Below are 10,171 nucleotides of genomic sequence, written 5' to 3'. Positions count from 1 at the left end.
ATGATATTTTCATCTTGCCTGATGTACTTATTGAAAACAATTCCTTAATTCCATACACCCCCACCCCTAGCTCCTGGCAAGCACTCTTCTACTTTTTGTTTCTATGAATTTGACTACTTTAGATACTTTATATAAATGGAATCATGCAGTATTTATTTGTAACTGGCTTATTTTTTCCTGAAGTTTCATTCATGTTGTAGCATGTAACAAGATTTCTTACTTTAAAAAAAGAGCCTGAATAATATTCTATTGTACATAATATACCACATTTGCTTTATCCATTCATCTGTTGATGGGCAGTTAGGTATTTTCTACCTCTTGACTTTTATGAATAATGCTGCAGTGAAAAGTGAGTGCAAATATCTCATGGAGAATCTATTATTAATTCTTTTGAATAAATACCCAGAAGTGGAGTTGCTGGATCATGTGATAGTTGTATTTTTAATTTTTTTGAGGAACCTTCTTACAGTTTTCCATAACAGCTGCACCATTTTATATTCCCAGAAACAATGTACATCTCTACAACACTTGCTATTTTCCCTTCCCTCGCTCCCTCCCTCCCTCCCTCCCTCCCCCCTTTCCTTCCTTCCTTCCTTCCTTCCTTCCTTCCTTCCTTCCTTCCTTCCTTCCTTCCTTCCTTCCTTCCTTCCTTCCTTCCTTCCTTCCTTCCTTGATCTCTGAACTTTCTATTGGTCTCCTGCTGCTCATGGGGTGCCCTGTTTCTGTTGCCTTAATGTCTCAGAAATTTGGTCTCATAGATCTCAGGTACCACTTTGCCCATCCACCATCCTGTAGGGGGGTGGTCTTTTGGATGGAGATGTATGAAGTTGAGTTGCTGTTGTCCAGGGAGTCACTAAGATCAAAGGCCGAAGTCCTCCCCATCTTCCAGCAGGCAGCAGAAGCTGGTAATCGCAGCCTGCAGCTTGATTTTGTTGTTCAGCAAGGCTGCTAGTCCTGGGCCCAGTGCTGTACTTCTCCCAGGTCTGGGTCAGCTCTGACTCCCTCTGCAGCAGGGCCTCGTTGAGCGGTTCCATCTACATGGCATAGTGTGTCTTCACCTGCCTCAGGCTGATCTCCTAACTGGCTTTCATACTTTTTATAGAATTCAGGCCTATTTCAAAGGATGGTACTGTATATCTCAGCTCCGTGAGTGTCATATTAGCCACTCGTAATTCAGCAGCCTGTGAAGTGACCACTGCGGTGCTCTCCTCAGTCTGCTGGGAACAATACTTGTCTAGCTCCTCTTAGTTCTTCTGAGCCAGCTTCTCATACTGGGGCCAGGTGTCCACCATGACCTTGCTGCGGGCCTGAGATTTGGGGGCATCCAACTTCACGGTCAACTCAGAGTTGGCAATCTGGTTTTGTTGAGTATTTACTTCCTCTTCGTGGTTCTTTTTCATGAAGAGCAGCTCCTCCTTGAGAGACTTGATCTGTCTCCAGGTGCAACTGAGTAATATTGGTGCCATCAATGACCTTTGAGAACCCATTGATGTCACTCTACAGACTTGCTTATGGCCAGCTCCATCTTATACTTGACTCTGAAGTCATCAGCAGCAAGATGGGCATTGCCAATCTGCAGAGTAATGTAGGCATTTTGGACAAAACTTGCAAAATTTGAGCCCTTGTGTCCTCCATGCTGTTGAAATAATGACCCTAACCTCCGACCTGGGAGTCCTTCTTCTCCAGACATTCCTGGATTTTGTTTTCTAGTCTCTGATTATCAGCCCTTAGGCTTCTCACCCTGTTTAGGTAGGAGGCCAGATTGTCATTCAAGCATAGCATAGTCTCCTTGCTCTGGATGCTCTCTTCATGCCCACTGGACCCCCTGCTATTCCCACAGACAGGCCCCTGGACCTCTAGCTGCCCTGCACACTGGTGGAGTAGAACACAGAGATTGGGGGCTCAAGTCCTTGGTGTCTCCACAGACGCTAGCCACATGGCTGGCCAGTGGACTGGGCAACTGCATGGAGCCCACAATTTGGTAGTTTGTGGAGAAGATGGAGTGGGTGCTGAAGCTCATGTTGCTCAGGGAGAAAGGTGAAATGTCAAGACTCAGGTTCCTGCAGTAGCCTCCCTTTCTTTCCTTTTATTTCTCTTTTTTTGTTTTCTTTCCTTTTTCTCTTTCTTTCTTTCTCTCTTTCCCTCCTTCTCTCTTTTCTTTCTTTCTTTCTTTCTTCCTTCCTTCCTTCCTTCCTTCCTTCCTTCCTTTCTTTTTCTTTCTTTCTTTCCTTCCTTCCTTCTTTCTTTCTTTTTCTCTTTCTTTCTTTTCTTTCTCCCTTTCTTTCTTTCTTTCTTTCTTTCTTTCTTTCTTTCTTTCTTTCTTTCTTTCTTTCTTTCTTTCTTTCTTTCTTTCTTTCTTTCTTTTCTTCCTTCCTTCCTCTCTCTCTCTCTTTCTCTCACTTCCTCCCTCCATCTCACCTCCCTCCCTCTCACCTTTTGTTCTTTCTTTCCTTTCTTTTTCTCTTTTCCTTTTTTGTTCCTTCCTTTCATGATAACCATCCTAACAAGGATGAGATGAAATCTGATTGTAGTTTTGATTTCCATTTTCTTGATGATTAGTGATGTTTAGCATCTTTTCATACACCTGTTAGCCATTTGTATGTCTTCATTGGAAAAATAGGCCTTCAATTACTTTGTCCATTTTTTAATCAGAATATTTGGTTTTATGGTGATCTAGTTGTAAGAATTCCTTATACATTTTGGATGTTAACCCTTTATCAAATATAAGGTTTGCAAATACTTTTTTCTTATTTTATAGGTTGCCTTTCATTCTGTTGCTTGTTTCCTTTGCTATGCAGAATATTTTCAGTTTGATGCAGTTCCACCTGTCTATTTTTGCTTTTGTTACCTGCGTCCTTGGTGTCACATCTATTAAATCATTACTAAAATCAATATCATGAAAGTTTTCCTCTGCTTTGTTCTTAGAGTTTTATAGTTTCAGGTCTTATGTTTAACTTTTTAATCAATTTTGATTTGATTTTTGTGCTTGGTATGAGTTAAGTGCCCAACTTTATTTTTTTGCTCATGGATATTCAGTTTTCTCAACACCATTTGTTAAAGAGACTATCTTTTGTCCAGTGTGTTGTCTTTGTCACTCTTATCTAAGATCATTTGAATATATATATATATATTCCAACATATATATAAAAATATATACATGTTTGTTGCTGAGCTCCCTGTTCCATTGGTTTATATGCCTGTCTTTATTCCAGGATCATAATGTTTTGATTACAATAGCTTTGCAATATGTTTTGAATTCAGGAAGTGTCATGTCTCCAGCTTTGATCTTTTTTGAGATTGCTTCGACTGTTCAGGTTCCTTGTGATAACATATAGTGTTTAGGATTGATTTTTCTAGTTTTATGAAAAATGTCATTGAGACAATGATAGAGATGGCATTGAATTTGAAGATCATTTTAGACAGTATGAATATTTTGACAATATCAATTCTTTCAGTCCAAAAGATACACGTCTTCATTTTTTGTATCTTCTTTAATTTTTCAACAATACTTTTTTATTATGTTTTAATATATGTTTTTTGTCTTGTTTAGGTTTATATATAAGTATTGTTTTCTTAAATTCCTTTTATTAGGGTTAACTGTTGGTGTACCGACATCCAATGATTGTTTTGTATTAATTTGTTACATGACACCAAGTTGAATATAATTATTAGTTTTAATAATTTTTTGTGGAATCTTTAGGGTTTTCTATGTATGAAATCATGTCATTGCAAATAGTTTTACTCCTTCCTTCCAAATTTAGATGTCTTTCATTTCTTTTTCTTACATAATTGCTATAGCTAGCAATTCCCACTACTATCTTAAATGGAATTGATTAGGGTGGACATCCTTGTCTCATTCCTCATCTTAGAGGAAAAGTTTTCTTTTAGCTTTTACCTGTTGTGTATCATGTTAGCTGTCACTTTCCATAATATATGGAGTTTATTATGTTTAAATAATCTCCTACTCCTAGTTTGTTGAGAATTTTTATGATAAAGCATTGTTAAATTTTATGATTTAGAATTTTTCTGCACCTATTGAGGTAATTATATGGTTTTTATCTTTCATTCCATTAATGTAGTATATCACACATTGATTTTTATATGTTGAGCCATCCACTTATCCCAGGGATAAATCCCACATGATCATGATGTATAATCCATTTACTGTGTTGTTGAATTCGGTTTGCTAATAATTTGTTGAAGATATTTACATGTTTGTTAATCAGGCTTATTGGCCTATAATTTTCTTTTCCTGTAGCTTCCTTGTTTGGACTTGGATCGGCATAATGCTAGCCTTGTAAACTAAGTTTGGAAATATTTCCTCTTCTTAAATTTTTTGGAACAATTGCAAAAGATTACAGTTCATTCCTCTTTAAATATTTGATAGAACTCTCAGTGAAGCAATTACATCAGGGCTTTTCTTTGTTGGGAGATTTAATAACTGCTTCTAACCTGTTACTGGTCTGTTTAGATCTTCTATTTCTTCGTGATTCGGTCTTGGTAGGTAGTATGTTTCTAAAACTTTTCCATTTCTTCAAGGTTACCCAAACTGTTTGCATGTAATTATCATAGTAATGTCATAATTCTTTTTTTTTCCTGCAGTATCAGTTGTAATGTAGAGGCATCTTTTTGATTTCTAATTATATTTATTTGAATTGTCTGTCTTTTTTCTTAGTTTAGCTAAAGGTTTTCCAACTTTGTTGATCTTTAAAAAACAACTCAGTTTCACTGATTTTTTCCTATTGTTTTCCTATTCTCTTTGTTTATTTCTTCTCTAATCTTTATTATTTACTGCCTTTGGATAACTTTGGACTTTGTTCTTTTTTCTAGTTTGTTGAGATGTAAAATCAGCTTGTTTATATTTTATATCATAATATTTAACATATAAAATATACAATATATATGATAATATAACAGCAATTAATTGTGTTAATATAAGCATTATGTTATATTTACATGTAATTATATATTATGTATAATAAAATAATATTAATACAAATGTTTTATATTATAAATCTGTTATGAATTTAAGATGTCATTTGTTGTATCTTTCCTCATCCTATAACACAAAGAAAGGAAAAAAGCATTTTTAATTTATATAGGAGTACTTTCTTAAACCACAGAAGTATTACTTTATATTTACTGAAGAAGAAGTTTTAGGGTAATTTTTGACATAGATTTTTTCATAGCTCACTTTCATGAATATATTAAAGCAAATATTTACATTGGTTTATTTCTTTAGTTATTTCTAAAATGTCTTCATATTTAGCTCTTTTGAATCACATTTATCCCAGTAAGGAGAGTCTGGATTTCCCACAGAGTATTGACCTCAGTAGCATCAAGAAAATTGGTGAAGCAGTAATTATCAAATAGCCCTTCACTATTGTCTCCGGAACTTTCTAACAAGTAGTTGTTATCTGTACTGTAAATTTTCACGTTGCTCATATTGATGTTAGTACAGGGTCTGGCAATGAAACTATGTCATTGACCACTGCCCAGTCAAGAGAGATTATGAGACACTATACTGATTTTGGATATGTTAGGATGTGAAAAAATATAGGTCTTAAAAATTAGTGACATACAGTAGCTGAAAAGCTTTCCCTGGAGGATATAATTAATATTTCAAGGGCAACTTGGAAGGAATTTTTATTGCATTTTACATGCCCTTGGCCTTGTCTTATTCAAAATAATCATTGATATATTAGATGATATGAATATCAAAATTACATATTATATGAAGCTGGAGTGAATAGTCAATAAAATAGTCTTTATTATCTGATAACACAATCAAACAGGAAGAATTTAATGGGGAAGTATGTGGTGTTGTGTGTATAGCTATCTGTGCTTTCAGGGAGATTTCCAATTGATTCAATTAAGTTTACCTTGGTAAAGGGGCAAGGTATTCCTTCAGATCCTCCAACATGGATCTTCCAAATTCAAAGCTTTGTTTTAGGTAAGTAAGGAGAGCTCTGGTGGCAGATTGTCCATCACACTTTCACATTTGATAAGCAGATCATAAACATGTGATGAGTTTATAGACAGAAATCTCTGCTAAAGGACAACTCCCAGGCCTTTTCTTGACTCACAGTAAACAAAAATTTCTTTTTAAAAATTCTGTTTAATAAAATCCTTTTTCTTTGTATACAGCTCTTAAGACCCTTTTATATTTTCAATGTCAGTGAGTCATCCAACTAGTACTTTACCAAGTACATTGAGATTCAAATTTAGATTGACACCGTACTTTGATATTTGACACTTATCTTAGAGTCTTGGCAAGAGCTTCCATTTTAGCATTCTGTTACAGGGGTACATTAAAATGCTGCACTAAAACATATAGATTATCACTGGTGAAAGTAGAAAGAGAAATGGGTAGATACTGAGTACACAATGAGAAACTTCAGATTCTGAGCTTAAATCTACAACAAATTCTTTATATTAGAGGTTTTCAACGTTTTTGTTTGTTATGTCAAAATGTGCATAATAAATAAAAATCACTTATGTGATACATTCTCACGTGTAATTTTCAGCATCCTAGTTATAAATATAAAACTTTTGCACCTACTCAGAAAAGCATGTTGACATTCAGGTGAGAGAGAAATATATAAGTGTAGATATAAGCTTACAAATTCTTTGCTCTACAACACTGAAACTCATTAACAAAGTTTTGATTCTTTTCCTATTATTCATAACACATTTCTTGCAATGTGGTTCAAAACTACTAATGACAACAGTGTATTGAGAATCCTTGTTGAGAACTCTTATTCTATGTAATCCTGAGGAAGTTACTTTGACTCTTGACTTTTCCCTTAATTGAAAATAACGAGTGAATCTGAATGTTCCTTTTGTCTTAAGATAATTTATTGCTGTTTATATAAGATGAGGAGTTACACTTAATTGGAAGACATGTAAAAGACATGTATTTTAGTTGAGTTATATGGATACACAATAAAAATGTTTTAAAAATAAAAGGCAATTATATACAGATGTTAGTGTTTAAAATTCAATAAAATTATTGGTTTTGAAAGAAGAAAAGATCTACAAGATAAATGTTAAGATTTTCTTCTATAACTTTGATTTCTCATTTTAGGATTGTTTAAGTAAAACCTTGAGTTCCTTTGAAAGAAGGGCAGAGAGAAGAAAGTATGTTGTAATTGAATTGATTTTATTACTTCAGGTATCACCTTTGGGTAGCAAAGAGGAGTATACTTTTTTTTATCAAATTATCTTAAAACAGTTAAAGATAATAAGCATCACTGTCATCATCTCTCCTGCCTCATACCTTTCACAATTTTGTTGCTATTCCTGCTTTTTTATTCCTTTTGTCTCTGTGGGTTTATGCCTTTAAAAATATCTTCTTTCTTTTGTTATATGCTGTTTAAAAGAACAGATGTAAATTCAAATATTCCCCAGGAAGCTGAGCTCAGGACCCCTCATGAATGTGTGCAACACAGCCCCATGTAAAACACATGCTCATGTGTCAGTAACACACCACACTGGAGAACTAAAGAAAATACAAAGTTGCTCTGACTTCTGAAATTAAACCATCAACCTTACTTATTAATGACTATTTACAAAAAAAAAAATGAAATGAAAACTGCTCATTAAGAACTGTTATATTCCTCTGGCTGGTGTGGCTTAGTGAATTGGGTGCCGCTGGCCTGCAAACTAAGGGGTTGCTGGTTCGATTCCCAGTCAGGACACATGCTTGGATTGCGAGCCAGATCCCCAGTAGCAGGTGCATAAGAGGCAACCACACATTGATGATACTCTCTCCCTCCTTCTCTTCCCTTCTCTCTAAAAATAAATAAATAAAATCTTAAAAAAAAAGAACTGTTACCTTATCCAGTTTGATGGTGCAGCTCCTGCTATCTATTGAGAGTTTTCTAGGGAAGGTATTAGACTGTTTTATTCCATGTTTTATCTTTTCATAAGGTATTTTGCATTTTAAATTTTCATTTTTAATATTCTTTTATGTCACAGAATAACATCTGTATAATTTTATAATGTAGTTATAATGAGATATGATGTTACTTAAACAATATGTTTTTATTCTGTCCAATTTGATAGGTGTCAACCTTGCCTGCAACATTGGAATAACCTGGAAATTATTTGGAAAAAAGTACTATGTTCCCACCTCAAGATTTTAATTCTTTAATGGAGGATACGGGCCAGACATCAAGGTACTTTTAAAAAATCTCTTAGGTGATTCCAATATCGAGTGTTGCTGAGATCCACTTCTATAAATATTGTAGATTCCATAATCTGTCATCATTATTTGCTTGTTAGCATGAGATCAGTCTATAAATTTCAATAACTTCTAGCCCAGAGCAATATTGTGAATAAAGTACAGAATATTGTTTAACCAGATGTGAATTTGAAAACATATAGTATTAAAAATGGCCCATTTAAGAATAGAAAAATATAAAAAATTCATATTTATAGGTACTGTAGTTTGAATATGGTGTTGTTCCAAATCCACAATGTCCTTTTACTTCCCTGCTTAATAGGTCATTTTGTTATTTTAGCTAATGAAATTTAAATAGAGGTCAAGGTGGACCTATCTGTGATTAAATTCTTCAGGAAAAATATTTTTGTGTATTATCCTGATGTGATATATTATTACATTCTGTAGAGGATATGTATGCTTCTGGCACAACTAGTTTATTCCAAGCTAAATATTAATCCTCTTCTTTGGTCTCCACGTGATGATAATGACTTGCATATTGTCCTCTAGAACTGGCCAGGTATATCATGTCTATATGTAAACTAAGTCCCATCCAGCACCTAATTTTAGGGCATGATCAGAATGTTAAAACTCAGCAGGAGATGCTTTCTTACAAAAATATTTTTCTCTATTCTTGTATTTGTAGTACAAGTAATAGGATTTTCTTTATTATATTATTATTATTTTATTATTCACTGCCATTGACTTCTATTTCCAGAGAAGGAATTTATGACTTTATTCATTATTCTTTGTGAATGAAGTTTAAGATAGGAGATTGTTTTCAGTTTTGTAAGCCTTATTTGAATACCCACTGAGAACAATGCATAGATTTTTCTCCATCAGGATTAGAAAGGTAATACAGCAAATATCTTGTCCTCAAATGTTTTATAATGATAGGAGATACAGTTCTGTACAGTTCCAAATGCTGGGAGAACTGTAATAAAGGCATACTATTTAATATTATTTCTACAACAACCATACTTGTCCTGTATTTTCAAAACTAAGAAAATAAACTGATGAACAGGATGGAAACAGAGAATGGATACATGGAATAGACCGACAGCTATCAGAAAGGAAAGGGATGTAGGGGACTGGATAAAGGAAAGTGAAGAGGTTGGCCGAAGACCATGGATGTGTGACCCGTAGACACAGACAACAGTGTGGTGATGGCCAGAGGGAAGAGGGTCTGGGGGCTGGGTAGATGTGGGCAAAAGGTGGGGAGGAATGGGGACAACTGTAATACTGTCAACCATAAAAATAAAGTTAAGAAAGCTATTAAAGCATGCAATTTCTGCTCTTAGAAAATGACTGCCAGATACAGTTGGTTTTGACTAAACAGAACAACATATGATTATGTGCCTCACATATAAAAGATACTCAAGCCAATCATGTAAATATGTCCTAAAATTTATAATATTTTGACAGTTATTTGAGATTTGTTTTTAAACATGAACACAAATGTATATTTTGCAGGAGATATTCTTTTGATATTATAATTGTAGGCTTGTTATTAACAAAAGACAAACTTTTCTAAGTTAAAAAAAGTCATATTAACGAAACCCACAGAATGATAATTTTTGCCTGCTGTACATGTTTGCTGAAGTCCCATACTTCAGTGACTCACCTGAGATTACTTGCAAAAGCAGTAAAATTTCCAGTGTGCTTCTGGCTTCCTACCTCAGTTGGACGTGATTTTTTATCTCTTTGCCTGAGGGTGTTCTCCGGCATGGTGCAAGCTTATTTTAAGGCACATGGGCACATGAGATAGTGGCTGTCTTTACAGCCAACCCTCATCCAATGGGGATGGATGTTGTAAATAATGCCTCAGTCTCTGACGCATGGCTCTGATGCATGTTTCATGTCATTTCTCCAAATGCACCCAGAGGTCTAGAACCCCATAGCCCATAGAAATAAACTACTTACTGATGTTTTATTATTTTGTGATTT

At 34.6% G+C, this 10,171-nt stretch overlaps 1 pseudogene; it reads right to left on the bottom strand.

The window, feature by feature from the left end:
• Positions 1-738: 738 nt before the first annotated feature.
• Positions 739-9,952, bottom strand: LOC129065506 (keratin, type I cytoskeletal 18-like; annotated as a pseudogene).
• Positions 9,953-10,171: the final 219 nt, after the last annotated feature.

This window comes from Pteronotus mesoamericanus, unplaced genomic scaffold (assembly GCF_021234165.1).
Source record: "Pteronotus mesoamericanus isolate MK-2021 breed Mesoamerican mustached bat unplaced genomic scaffold, CSHL_Meso_final contig_180, whole genome shotgun sequence".
Lineage (NCBI taxonomy): Eukaryota > Metazoa > Chordata > Mammalia > Chiroptera > Mormoopidae > Pteronotus > Pteronotus mesoamericanus.
The sequence above is the reverse complement of the archived record's forward strand: the minus strand, read 5'-3'. Positions and strand labels throughout refer to the sequence as shown.